This window comes from Carcharhinus amblyrhynchos, chromosome 19, assembly GCF_965287045.1.
Source record: "Carcharhinus amblyrhynchos chromosome 19, sCarAmb.v2.hapA, whole genome shotgun sequence".
NCBI lineage: Eukaryota > Metazoa > Chordata > Chondrichthyes > Carcharhiniformes > Carcharhinidae > Carcharhinus > Carcharhinus amblyrhynchos.
In genome coordinates, this window is record NC_137342.1 from 46,132,305 (window position 1) to 46,147,891 (window position 15,587).

The window sequence follows — 15,587 nt, forward strand, 5'->3', positions numbered from 1 at the left end:
GAAAGCAAATTTGGGCTGTTGGCAGAAGCTCTCAGGCAAGTTGTGGAAGGAGACTGATTGGCTGTCAGGACTTTTGAAAGTTTGAACTTTTATAGAGTCAGAGAGGTTTACAGCATGAAAACAGGCCCTCCGGCCCAACTTGTCCATGTCGCCCTTTTTTTAAAACTCCGAAGCTAGTCCCAATTTCCCGCATTTGGCCCATATCCTCCTATACCCACCTTACCCGTTTAACTATCTAAATGCTTTTTAAAAGACAACATTGTACCCACCTCTACTACTACCGACATCACTGATTTGGAACTCCCGACAGATGCCTGGAGATTCTCATGAATGTAACATTGGTATAAAGAAATATATAGAACTGGATCGATTACTTTCGTCTGAGCTTTGCAGGTTTCCACATGCAGGCAAGTTACACTCAGATAAGGATTCTCTGACTATAGGTTGGTCACTATACATGGAATTTCAGGCAAAACAGGAAGAGTGCTAGTTGGGATAGCCTCCTTCTCAGCTTATATCCAAAAAGGACTGAGTCCTGAAACAATAGGTTCTAAAGTCTAAAGCTTGGTTTTTCCAATATTTTGTACATAGTGTCTGTTGTGTGATTTCTACTAAGTCACTAGCCTTTGCGTTTTTTTTTCCTCTCATTAATGAACATGATTGATGTTCAAAATGTGCAAACATTCCCCCTCCCTTCAGTAATCATGTTAATCAAGTGATTTCTTGAAAAATGCAAAGAAATGCCCCCAATCCAATGATGAATTTACGACCGTTACTCCAGTCAGCATCCAAAGGCCTAAATAATGCAATGCACTTCCAAATTCTAAAAGAAAAATTCAACTTGTGAAGGTTATGGGCCAGGATTCTCCCAAAAAAAAATTAAATGCCCAATGGACAGGAAAACAAGAGAAGTTCCCACCCTTTCGTTGGGCGTATTTATATGAATGAATCTCCACCATTCTATGCATCACAGAGTGTCTCAGGAATTTGCTCCAAAGTTTGAGTGAATGGGGCCTAACCCCACCCACGAGGCTAGTAGCATCTTGCTGAGCAGGCTACTGTGCATGTGCCAATCTATCAGTGGGAGATTGGCACATATGCTCTGGCACCACACCTCCCCCCACCCCCCACCCCCCGCCACCAATCACTGGCCTTCCAATCGCTTGCCTCCTGCTTATCCCAAAACCTGATTGCTGGCAACCCCCTCCTGATCTCTGGCCTCCCGATATTCCCCCCGCCGATTGCCTACCTCTCTGAACACCCCCCCCAATCAGTGGCTTACCATTCCACACCCCCAAACCCTCCAAGCCAGCCCCAATCTTCCCCCTTTGCCAGCCCTGACTGCTCCTAGCTCTGATCTACCCCCAGTGTCCGAACCCTGACCCCCTCCTCCCTCCCTCTCCCACCGATCCTATTACAGAGTGGCAGCTGGTCCCCCCCAACACCAATCACTCTCCCCCCAATAGGCCCTGCCCTCAGAATGCCCTGCCCCTCTGGCCCTGTCCCCCTGGTACTGCCTGGTGTCCATTGGACAGTGCCAAGGTACTCGGTTGGCAGTGTTAGTGCTCCCTTTGGGCAGTGCCAGAGTGCCTGGCAGTGCCAGTCTGGCACACTGGCACTGCCCAAGAGGCACTGTCTCTTGCCCCGACCTCCTGGGGACATCAGTGGGCTGTGCCTCCTCCAGTGGGTGAGGAAGTCTGTTCCCCGTTAGCGGGGAACAGTTCTAAACCCTGGTGGTGGGAACCTCTCCAGGCCGGACGTTGTGGGGGGGAGATGCACAGATCCCCTAAAGGCCCCCTGATGTTGCCTCCCACCCCACTGCCCTACTTGAGTATCCTGGCCATGATTTTCCCAATATTTTGTACACAGTTACATTATAACATGTATAGGTATAGATGTACATACTTTGACCTTATTAGACCGCTGTACTGAGGGCGGAGTGTTTTCGCGGGACAATGAAATAGTGAACGCTCCACAACATAGTGGCAAATGTTGCTAAAACACTTCTGCTCAAAAGTTCCGATAACCTTGCAACCATATTGCAACAATAAAGATGATTGTGACCACTGCGCATCTATTTTAAAATAATTGTATAGCTAAAATAACATTTTTAACACTCGCAGTTAAAGCAGAAGCTTGACGTGAAACTTATTTTTCTTTCCAGTTCGTCCTCCTCTTCGTGTTCAAGGGATCAACACTCCACCACCTTCCAGTGTCGTCCAGTGTGTTGTTACAGGTGTGAACCTTATCGTGTGATTATGTTCCACTGTTGCACCCCTTGCTAACTAAGTGGCTAACTCTCAGCATTTAGGTTCACTCCTGGGGTGAAGTTTGATTTGGGGGGGGTAGGAATTGCACCCACCACCTGGTATATGTTCCCCTTGATATTCATTCCCATTGAGGTCAATTGATCTGAATATCGGGTGGGTAATATAACAGGAAACAAACACAACACTACTCACTTCCACAGGCTGACCACTCTCTGGGTGAAGAAAGTTCTCCTCATCTCTGTCCTAATAATACATCATTGCAGTGTTAATGTGAGCTTTACTTGTAACTAATAATAAATAGACTTTAACATCTGACTGTGACCTCTGGTTCTGGACACCCCTACATCCTTCTTGCATCTACCCTGTCTAGTCCTGTTAGAATTTTATAGGCTTCTATAAGATCCTCCCATTGTTCTCCTGAACTCCAGCGAATACAATCCTAACTGACTCAATCGCTCCTCATAGCAGCGTTGCAAATCAATTGGATGTAGCTCATTGCTTCTGGGATGTTCTTGGCTGAAGGGGTAGAACTTCCCACTGTATGCCGCCTGGTTCAGTTCTTACTTTGGCTGAAGGAAGGATGCACCTCTCCCTGTAGCTGATTACAAAAAATATATGGATGAGACAGGAACCAGTCTGAAGGCTTTGTGTTTGACCTTCAACAGGAACCAAGGAAATGCCAGACAGTGCTCATTCCTGGAGTCAAACCCTGAACAGCTCGAACATCCAAACCATGCTCCAGGAGAATAAATGAGAGTCAACACCATCAAAGGCAAACTGCCTAGTGAAATGGTCATGATCAGCCTTAGGCATCACTCTTCAAAAGATTTGATGGACCAGATGGCCTCCTTCAGCACTATACATTGTATGTATGCCTGAGTGAGTGAGGCATGTGGGAGGCCTTTCCCCTCACCCCCACCACTAAGGAACCCCGGGGATACCCACACTGCACATAGAACAGCACAGCCATGTCACAAGACAATAAGTGGCTTTTAGGTTGCGCTAAAACCTGATCTCTGGGTCCCCAGCAGTAATGATTCACCAGCCAGGGAAGTCAGTGCAAGTTGGGTATTCCAACCATATGCTGAGACTTGAGAAGCTTATCTTTAGGTTATCTTCTGTCAGAAGTGGTCCAAATGACTAGATGCAAGTTTTAATGCATAAATTGAGTTCTCCCATCAGGTAGTTAAAATGTACAAAGACTTCATACAATGGCTTTTAAAATCTGGAAACATTTCGGGACAAATCTCTGAAGGTGGCAGGACAGGTGGCAAAAACAGTGAGTGAGGCATGTAGGGTTCTATGTTTTAGAATTGGAATACAAAAGCTTTGAAAATTCCTTAACAGAGAGACATATTGTTGAAGTTTTACATCTTGCACAAACACAAGAATACCAAATTTCAAATGACCATAACAATTGAAACTGCGGAGAAAAGGCTGCTGATTGGTTAGCAAATCAACTCTGATTGGCTGAGGTGTTGTCACAGCGAAAGCAACAGGTTCCCCAAGTTCCCAGGTAATTCAAAAAATTTGATTTGATTTGATCCGATTTGATTTGATTTATTATTGTCACATGTATTAGTATTGTTTCTTGCATGCTATACAGACAAAGCATACAGAAGGAAAGGTGAGAATATAGCGTTACAGTCATAGCTAGGGTATAGAGAAAGATTGACTTAATGCGAGATAGGTCCATTCAAAAGCCTGACAGCAGCAGGGAAGAAGCTGTTCTTGAGTCGGTTGGTATGTGACCTCAGAATTTTGTATCTTTTTCCTGATGGAAGAAGATGGAAAAGTGTATGCCCAGGGCGCAGTGGGCCCTTGACTATGCTGGCTGCTTTGCTGAGGCAGTGGGAAGTGTAGACAGAGTCATTGGATGGGAGGCTGGTTTGCATGATAGACTAGGCTTCGTTCACGACCCTTTGTAGTTTCTTTCAGTCTTGGTCTGAGCAGGAGCCAAAGCAAGTTGTGGTATACCAGGAAGAATGCTTCCTATGGTGCAAGATGGCACAAGACTTGGACATATTCCTTTTGTTTGCAGTCAGCCTGTGAATGCATGCCACTTCTAGCAAGTGTAATCCACATTATCAACTCGAATGACCACCTTACATTAGTGTAATTATTAGCACATGCAGGATTGTGTTCCAACTGCTGCTGCCCAATTGTGGAATCGTAATCATTGGCTGGAATTCTCCAACCTCATCCATGGCTGGGATTATCCAGACCCGCTGCCGTGAGTGGAGATTTGGCTGAGCGCCAAATTCTCTGCTCTCATGGCAGCAGTAGTGGGGCGTGCGAGTTCTGGCCTTGAAATTGTATAAAACACTAGGTTGGGTCCAACTGAAGTATAACCATTAAATTCTGTGCACCACGTGAGATTTTGTGCATTAGAGATTTATTTGAATATATAGTGCTGAAGGATTGGATAGATCTGGGTTGTTGATGTTGAACAGAAAAGGCTAAGAGAGGATTTGGTGGAGACAGATTTAAAAGTAAATAGAGAAACTGTTTCTGATAAGTTGATTGCCAGAGGCTATAGGTTTAAGGTGTTTGGCAAAAAAAACAGAGGTGACAATAGGAAAACCTTGTGTCTACAGCACACAGATAGGAATTAAAATACAGTATCTGTTAGGGTGATAGAAACAGATTCGCAGGTCACTTTCACAGGGGAATTGATTAACTAAGGGGAAAAATTGCATGTGTTGGGGTAAGAGGGGAGAATGGGATTAACTGGGTTGCTCCTTCAAGGAACCAGCACAGGCTAAATGGGTTGAATGTCCTCTTTCCATGCTGCATTATTCTATTATTAGAATGCTGAAAGCTTGAAGATATTGTTTGAAAGACCACAGTATGGACATAATGGGTAACAATTCTCTCAAAAGTGCTGAATTGGAGGGAAAACTGTTCAAAATCCCAACTGCTTTGTCACCTGAATCTCCCCACTCTGTGCACTGTGGAGGTCCCAGCCATGAACATCGTTAAAAACCCAGAGGGGGGGTGGGGAGGGGTCCTATTCACGCTGGAGTCTGACAGATCTGGCCAGCTCGATCAATGGCCAGTCTGGAACCCCCACAGTGCTGCCCCTCCAGCTCCCCCCTCCACCCCCCCGTAGCCCGATTGCAGCCCCCAGGACAATTCCCAGGCCAGCCTCCCCCCATCCCGGAGCGTCCCGATGTCCAATTCCCCACCACCACCAGCTGTGGCAATCCCTCCACACCCGGCTGACCTCCATCCTCCCGAGAACAGACCTCCCCGCCCCTAGGGTCAAGCCCCTCTGGGAGGCTCACCCACCCAACAGACCAGCTCCCCTCCCTGACCTGCCCGCCCCGATCGCTGGTTTTCCTCCAGCCCAGTCTGATCCCCATGCAGAGTGGCATTGGGACCACCCCCCCAACTAATTGCCCCCAGGCTCATCCTACAATAGGCCCAGTCCCCTTGGCACTGCCCAATGTCCGGTGGGCAGTACCAAGGTGTCCCCTGGCATGGGCACTTTGCCCCTTGAGCAATGCCAAGGGACACAGTCTGGCATTGCCAGGGTGCCCATGCCCAGGGGGCACCACTCCCCTATTGCCAACCCCCTGGAGAGCCCCAGTTGCCCCCCCTTCATTCCAGCAGGGCCTCCCACTAGGTCCCCGAACTTGGAGAGCTACGCTAAATCCCGTCGGAATGAAGCACTCCTGACGGGGTGGGAGATTCTATCGGGCCCGTCAAGTTCCCGATAATCACACGCAAAACATATTAAAAAAAGATTCAAATCACTTATCTGTCTTTCTGCCAGTTTCCAGCATGGTCTGCACTCCAACTATTCTCCGGCTCCGGGAGATGTGCATGTCTTCCCGGCGCTTACACAAATCCCGGAACAAGGCTGACGACGCGATTCTCCCGATCGGACCCGCTGGAAAAGTTGACCGTCACGATGGGAGAATCAGGCCCAATGTTTCATGCTTTTTTCATATAGTTGCATTGGCAACCTCAATCACTTCTTCTCAAGGAAGACAGTGGTATAATGGTAATGTTACTGGCCTGGTGAGCTAAAGGAAATGAGTTCAAATCCCACTGCAGCAACTGGTGCAATTGAAATTTAATTAGTAAATATGGAGCATCAAGTTCTTGCTAATGGCAACTTGATAGATTCCTTTGATCATTGTTTAAAAATCCACATGGCTCACCGATATCCTTTCAGGAAGGAAATCTATCAGACTTCCCGGTCTGGCCTATAAGTGATTCCAGGGTCACATCAGTGTGGTTAAGTCTGAACTGCCCTCTGAAGTGACTTAGCAAATGTTAGTGATGCCCTTTTAAGCTAAGGGCAGCACAGAGGTTAGCACTGCTGCCTCACAGGCCAGAGACCTGGGTTCAAGTCCCAGCCTGGGTCATTATCTGTGTGGAGTCTACACGTTCTCCCGTGTCAGCCTGGGTTTCCTCCGGGTGCTCAGGTTTCCTCCCACAGTGCAAAAGATGCGCGGGTTAGGTGGATTGGCCATGCTAAATTGCCCCTTAGTGTCAGGCAGACTAGCTAGGGTAAATGCATGGGGTTATAGGGATATGGCCTGGGTGGGATTGTGGTCAGTGCAGTCTCAATGGGCCAAATGGCCTTCTGTGCACTGTATCATTCTATGACTAATTTAGTCTCTCAAGCATCAGATCAAGCCAAGATGGGGTGCAATGCCACCCTGGGTCTTATTTGTGGGGACCTTCTTGTGGGGACCTTGAATTGGATTTGATTGGACTTTGAATTTGATTTTGGAGCAAGTAGGGAATGGGTTTGGGTTTACCCAGTCCACTCTGAGCATTGGCTTTGTAACTTTAGAGATGGAATAAAGACATTTTTCAATATTCCTTGAAAGAATAAAGAAAACTAATCAGAAAGTGTTCCACTTTCAAAGCAGAGTGACATTGTTTTCTTTCAACACTTTGCTGCTACAGCATCTCTCCTTTTGTCCGTCTCTCCAGAATAAGTTTCTCAGTTAAAAGTTATATTTAATTACTCTATTCAGCAACTCCATCTGAACATATAAGCATGAAATCCAGGAAAAACCCGTTCGTGCGAGTGTTTACATGGCAGCACTGGTGACACCTTAATATCGAATTTTTTTCAGTTTATTCCCTTATCTTTTAAAATACAAGAATATTTAAATTGCAACATCTGTTTAAAATAAAGTTGAAATGAAATACTGACAAAGAATGCTGCTGTTCCAGGTTGCAGACTAAATGTTTTCCATAAAAAGCTAGTTAATCCTACAAGATTGAAATGATATTTTACAATGTTGTAATATATTGGCCAAAGTTTTGCTCATTTTAATATTGATGTAAAATGCTGTTGCAATGGATTGCTGTTTGCATTCACCACAGATAACAGGGCTTGGCTTCATACTTGTGCACTCACCACCCATCTCCCCACCACCCAACCCTTGCAAGTACTCACCCACACTAAAACACTGTGGGCACAATTTAACAAAGAAAATTCTAAGGCAGAATTTTCTGAAAAAAATGTTCTAAGTGCCAAATGAGCAAGAAAACAGAAGAGAATGCAGTTGATTCTCCCGGTGAGTTGCAAATTGCAGCACGCAGTGCGAAAAAAAACCCGGACGCGATTCTCGCCAATGGGGGGGGGGGGGGGGGACGGCGGGTGGTGGAGCATAAGCTCACAATGAAGCTGGCTGCAGAGCACTTGAGACAAAGAACAAAGAAAATTACAACACAAGAACAAGTCCTTCGGCCCTTCAAGCCTACACCGACCATGCTGCCCAACTGAACTACAACCCCTTACCCTTCTGGGTACCATATCCCTCCATTCCCATCCTATTCATGTATTTGTCAAGATGCCCCTTAAAAGTCACTATCATATCTGCTTCCACAACCTCCCCCGGCACCCCCCGTGTAAAAAACCCATACATCTCCTTTAACTCTTGCCTCATGCACTTTAAACCTGTGCCTCTAGTAATTGACTCTTCCACCCTAGGAAAGAGTTTCTGACTATCCATTCTGTCCATGCCTCTCATAACCTTGTAGAACTCTATCAACCTCCATCATTCCAGTGAGAACAAACCAAGTTTCTCCAACCTCTCCTCATAGCTAATGCCCTCCATACCAGGCAACATCCTGGTAAATCTTTTCTGCATCCTCTCCAAAGCCTCCACATCCTTCTGGTAGCGTGGCGACCAGAATTGAACACTATATTCCAAGTACGGCCTAACTAAGGTTCTATAAAGCTGCAACATGACTTGCAATTTTTAAACTCAGTGCCCCGGCCGATGAAGGCAAGCATGCTGTATGCCATCTTGACTACCTTCTCTACCTGTGTTGCCACTTTCAATGTGTACCTGGACACCCAGATCGCTTTGCCCATCAATACTCTTAGGGTTCTGCCATTTACAGTATATTTCCTATCTATATTAGATCTTCCAAAATGTAGTTTCTGTCCTCTACCACTATCCGCCCATGGACATTGCCTCTCTCAACCCCCACTCCCGCCAATCGCTTCCCTCCCCCAACCCCCTCCTCATTCCAATCGCTCCCAGTGTTGATCCTCCCCTCTTACCGATCACTCCCTATTCTGTGCCAGTCTCTCCACGCCCCCAGCCGATCACCGCCTCTGCAGATCCCCCACATTCCCCACCCCTGCCAGTCATCTCCCATCTACAAACACCCTCCCCCATCAATCACTACCTTCCTCGCTGCCTGAAGTCCCCGCATCCGTATCGCATCCTGCGATTGCAGTACACGGATTGAGGACTTCAGATCTCAGGGAAAAGATCTGAGGGGCCCGTGAGGAACACCCCATGGAACAGTCGCCACTTTTGAAGAATGTGCTTGGGGTGGGGTGGGGGGGTGGGGGGGGAGGGCCGCTCCCCCTGCTCCCCCTCCAGCTACACCACTGGGATTAAAAATCTACTGATGACCATGGAACCATTGTCAGAAAAACCCCTCTGGTTCATTAATGTGCTTTAGGGAAGGAAATCTGCTGTCCTTACCAGGTCTGGCTTACACGTGACTCCAGAGCCACAGCAACGTGGTTGACTCTGAAACTAGGGATGAGTAACAAATGTTGACCTGCCAGCTACCCCCATGACCCATGAATGAATTTTAAAAAGTGTCATACCCAAGTCCCATGTATTGCAGAGGTTAAATAATCCCAAACACAGTTATCCTTTCTCGTCCAAAAATTAGAAGACAAGAGAACTTTTTCAACTTCACCTTCCAACATATATTTTTGATGAGTGAGTTTAGTGAAGTGAGTCAACCTTACTGTGAAGTGGAGAGTTCCTTGCCTGTAAAGTCTTACACGCGATTTGATGCTTGCTCACTCATATTTACACATATACTCGGTTTCCACTTCGACAGGGTGCTTAGACCGAGCGGCTCTTTTTGGTTGGCTTCCTGGGTCTTGGGAAATGGTGTTGCACCATTAAACACATTGCATCTGAAGTTCCTCTGAGAAAAACAGCCCATAAGGTCCACTTCAGATCATGTAAGAATGAGACTTGGCCAGAAGCAGCACACAAACTGCCCCCAGTGTGATCTAAGTGAGTATGGAGGAAGCAAGGTAGTGGGAGGTAAAAATGTACTGAGGTCAAAAGGACAGTCTGATTCAGCAGACATGCGGGGGTGCAGGGTGAAGGTGTGCTAAGTACTAATCATTCCACTCCCTTGAATGGATCACTGTTGCGGAACGGAGACTGCCAAATAATTTTGGGTAGCATGTAGCACAGCAGTTATCACTGCTACCTCACAGCAGCAGGGGCCCCAGTTCAATTCCAGTCTTGGGTCACAGTCTGCGTGGAGTTTGCACATTCTCCCCATGTCTGTGTGGGTTTCCTCCGGGTGCTCCAGTTTCCTCCTACACTCTAAAAACGTGCAGATTAGGTCGATTGGCCATGCTAAATTGACCCTTAGTGTCAGGGAGATTAGCAGGATAAATATGTGAAGTTATAGGGATAGCAGGGCCTGGGTGGGATTGTTGTCAGTGATGGGCCAAATGGCCTCTTTCTGCACTGTAGGGATTCTACGTTTCTATGATTCTATGATCATTCTACACTGGTCCCACTCATCCGAATTCAAAATGTGCATCCAAATTACAAGAAGGAGCAGAAAAAACTCACGAAATTCTCACTGGTTTGAATGACTTCAAAGGATAATTAGATATGTCCCTCGAGAAAGAATTGTGAATGAAAATGGAAGAAAGATGGGTAAAAAGGGCCCACCTCAGGTTCAATATATGAGTAAGGCTTGTTGGAGCTATAAGTAAAAAGGAAATTGTTTTTACCTAGGTAGCCTGCAATAGGGTTTGAAATGAGAATTAAACTGTTGGCTGCTGAAACGCTTATCCATGCCAGCCTGAATTCGGGTCCAGAAATATCTCTCCTTGTCTATGACACACACTGCGTTGCTCAAAAGCCAGCTCTTGGGTTGTCTAAAGTGTCCTTTTTCTGACAACACTGAAAATAATTCCCATCTCTCACAGCAGCAGAAAGAACATTAGGCCAACAGGTCAAGAGTGGCAAAATCAGTGACCAAATCCAGCATTGCAATGACTTTTTTTTCAAAGGAAAATTGGCCTTTTGAAGACAGAACAAAGTGTAAGCTTCGTGTCAACGAATGTTCCAAGCAGCACGATTGCAATTGCATGATGTATTTAATTGTTTAATGAGAGTCACATCAGTCCGGTATGAATGGCGTCATTACATCCCCTTAATAAATGTAGTTGCTAATGACTTTCATTCAAAACCAGTGCACCTTTCATTATTTACAACAGCCAACTTGCCAATCACCATTTCATATGGTCACATGTTAACTGTTAAATGTTTAAATATGAAAATCGTGTTTGATCAACTTTAGGTGGGGTGGCAGCATGAGATGTACAACTCATCGCAATTTATCATTTAGTCAACCAGAATTGAGTATTGCTGGAAAAAGGAGACATCTTGTTGAAGCTTTTCAACTTACACTCATCAGGACAACCCACAAGAATACAAATGAAATGTATTTGGTGATCGGTATTCTGGTAATTGGTGTTTCTGCAAATTGTCTTGATGAAAAGCTCCAGCAAAGCGTCTCTTTTTTTCAGCAATCATCTTAATTCATATAATTCCTTTCTAAATGGACATGTAGTTACGGGTGAGGGGGTTAGGCCTGGGTAAGGTGCCGAGTGGATGGGCTAAGTGACCTCCTTCTGCACTGTAGGGATTCGATGGTTCTATTTCTATGGATAAATCTGGGGGGATCTCATAGAGACTTATAAAATTCTAACAGGACTAGACAGGGTAGATGTAGGGAGGATGGTCCTGATGGCAGGGGAGTCCAGAAGCAGGGGTTACAGTCTGAGGATTCGGGGTAGACTATTTAGGACAGAGGTGAGGCGACATTTCTTCACCCAAAGAGTGGTGAGCCTGTGGAATTCATTACCAGAGGAAGCAATTGATGCCAAAACATTGAATGTATTCAAGAGGCAACTGGATATAGCACTTGGGGCGAATGGGATCAAAGATTATGGGGTAAAAGCAGGATAAGGCTATTGAGTTGGATGATCAGCCATGATCGTAGTGAATGGTGGAGCAGGCTGAAGGGCCAAATGGCCTCTTCCTGCTCCTATCTTCAACATTAACACAAGAAATAGGAGACACCATATGGCCTATCAAGTCTATTCCACCATTCATTATGATCGTGGATGATCTTGGGCTTTAACCCCACGTTCTCACCCACAACCCATATCCCTTGATTCCCCGAGAGATCAAAAGTCCGTCCGCCTCAGTCCTAAATGTATTAATTCCAAAGATTCACAGCCCTTTAAGGAAATAATTTTACCTCATCTCAGTCCTAATTGATTGGCCCCTTATCCTGAGATTGTGTTTTAGGTTCCACAGCCAAAGGAAACAGGTGTGCCTCGTCCATAATAACCTTATAATTATAGTTGTGATGCTCAGTGGTTACAGTTGCAAAGATCATGGGGGAAATTCTCCCGTCCCTCCACGGGAACTGTAGCGGGTGGAGGACGGAGCATGCAATGGAACATTGACCTCGGGCGGGATTCTCCGGTGTTGAGGCGAGCGTGGCCGGAGAATCCCACCCCATTTCTTTTTCAGGTTGTCAGATTTCTCCCCACCTCAGTTGTGCTGGTGCATGGATCCACAACCAATGTCAGCCCTCTAACCTCCTTACTCATCTGGTCATCTGCCTGAACAGGCAGGGTATTTCAATGGGTGGGCTTCACAGTTAAGCCCCTTTAATAGGGACCACAGGATAGGAATGAAAAACAGGAGGATTGACACACGGTTGCCACCCCTAACTATGGGAAGCAGGAGGCAATCACTATATTGAATATTAATTAAATATGTTCAGCCCTTAATGCGCTAATTAACATAGAAACTAGAAGCAGGCCTTTGAGCACTTCAAGCCTGCTCCACCATTCATTTTAATCATGGATAATCAACTTTTTTTTTATAGTCATTTGTGGGACATAGGCATTGCTGGTTTAAATTAAATATCCTGATCCCACCTTCCACTATAATCCCTTGACCTCTTTAGCCTCTAGAGCTATATCCAATTCCGTCTTGAAATCATACAATGTTTTGGCCTCAACTACTTTCTGTGGGAGTTAATTCACCACTCTCTGGATGAAGAAATTTCTCCTCACCTCAGTCCTAAATGGTTTACCCCTTTCCTCAAATTATGACCCCTCGTTCTGGACTCGTCCCCCCGTAAAGTGTGGAATGTGTGACCAAAGGATAGAGGGGCATACTAACACTCAGATGTAAGCCACCTGTGTGTATTTCTGTTCCCCATGCTTTGGACTCCTACAGGACGAGCAGGATTGGGGTTAACAATCGTAAGAAGGAAATCAATGTAAAAGGAAATTTGTGGAATCAACGAACTCAGTGACAAATGGAAAAGTTGAGGAGATTCCAAATCAATAGTTTGTTTCCATTTATACTGTGTCTGGAATGTAAACAGCAAAATTTCAATGATTACAACAAACTGTAAATAGAGCAATTACTTGCCAAAGTTCAGTATTGGTTTATTAATTGCAGGTGCAACATTACCAGAACACCATGGCAGAGTCAAGTCCCGCTCCACATGTGTGTGGGCACCCCCCCCTCCTCTATACTTCCTACACCCCTCCCCAGATAAACAGAGACTATCCTGAGCAATGTGATTTCCGCAGCCTTCTGCTGTGGGCTCTATGCCACACATGTCAATTGTCATTGGCATCATCTCTTGGCAACGATCACCTCAGAGAGCAGAGACCTGCCTAACTGATTGAATGAATCTCTTCATTCTGCATCTGTCAGTGTTAAATGAGGAATCACTTTTGTGAAGGTTGATGTAGCTCCAAGGTGCCTGTGTCACTCATAAGACCAACGCTCGTAAGATATACTAGCAGAATTAGGCCATTCAGCCCATCTTCTTGCATTCAATCATGGCTGATATGGTTCTCATCCCCATTCTCCTGCCTTCTCCCTGTAACCCTTGATCCTTGATCAAGAATTTATCTCTGCCTTAAAAGCACTCAATAACCTGAGCTCCACAGCCCTCTTTGGTAATGAGTTCCACAGGTTCACCGCTCTCTGGCAGAAGAAATTCCTCCTCACCTCAGTTTTAAAGGAGCATCCCTACACTCTGAGGTTGTGCCCTCAAGTTTGAGTCTCTCTCACTCGTGGAAACATCTCTCCACGTCCACTCTATACAGGCCTCTCAGTATTCTGTAAGTTTCAATTACAGATCCAGGCTCCTCAACCATTCCTCATATGACAAACCCTTCACTCCTGGGATCATTCTTGTGAACCTCCTCTGGGCCCCTCCTCTGGAGAGGGAGAGAGAAACCGAGAGAGAGAGAGAAGGCAAGAGGAAGAGAGAGAGAGAGAGAGAGACTGAGAAAGAGAGAGAGAGAAAAACCAAGAGGGAGAGACAGAGAGAAACTGAGGGGGAGAGAGAGAAAAATGGAAAGGGAGAGAGAGAATCCGAGAGGGAGAGAGAGAGAAACGGAGAGGGAAAGAGAGAGAGGGAAAGGGAGAAACTGAGGGGGAGGGAGAGAGAGAAACTGAACACTGCATGGTGTTAAAATAATATTTCACGCATCAATTTTCAATTGTCAATTATGTCATTTATAATTGTCTCAAATTTTACCGCGGTGGGATTCAAACCCGGGTTACGAGTGCATTACCCTGAGTCTCTGATTACTACTCCAGAGACAATATCACCATGCCAGCCAGAATTGTTTCAGCTGAACTCACAATTCTCAGATACCATTCACGTCTGTGACGTGAAGGTTAAATTTTGCCTTGGAAATGTGTATTGAATTGAAGAAATAACTTGCGTTTACCTAGAACTTTCATGACCTCAGATCTCAGCTAATGAAGTTGTAATTGAATTTAATCTATAAGTTAATATTTAATCCCTACCTCGGTTTTCAAGTAGGAAGTTCCTGCACCCTTGCAATTCCATCACAATATGCAGGCCAGCACCTATTGTGCATGCTTAACCGCCACACCATTTTTAAAAGAGCCTGCTAAGAGCCATCTACATTGCTATGGGTCTGGAGTTACAGACTATAGGCCAGATCAGGTAAGGATTGCAGTGATTTCCTTCCCTCAGGGACATTAGTGAACCAGGTGGGTTTTTATATCAATGGTTATCATTAGCTCTTTAATTCAATTTCTAACCATGGAATTTGAACCCATGTGGCTAGAGCATTATCCTGGGTCTCTGAATACTTGTCCAGAGACAATACCACTACGCCATCTCGTCTGCTCTGTTTTTTACTAACTCTGGAACACATTATCTATATTACTGTATGCCCATAATAATTTTCTGCAATGATAGCTTTGTTCTTCCTCTGAATGCTTTGACATCAACTTTCAGAGCTTGAGATAAGGAACCCCTGGAAGCAGGTCAATATTTGCATGCGTTGCCAGCAGTGAGTCAATATTGCAGCGAGTCCTTCGCACAGAGAAAATGCTGTAGGTTTTATGTTGATATAGTGTTACATGTCCATTTTAAGACACATGTACACATTTGCATACTGCGCTCACATATGACAGATTACCAGAGTCCTGAAGGCTGACAAGCCACTTTTCTGTTCCGGGAAAAAAACCATGTTAATCGGCCTAACCACTCAGTCAATTCTGAACAGATTTTATCCAGTTCAAACTCCAGAGCTTGCAACTCCAAGGGCTAGATCACTACATAAAACAACAGATTCAAACTTGTATACTTCTTCTGTTCATTTATTAATACAAGTAGCATAGTATTCCATTCTTTACAAGGGATAGGAACAGGTCAAGTAATATCTATCCACCAATAACTTACTTTACTAGAAAA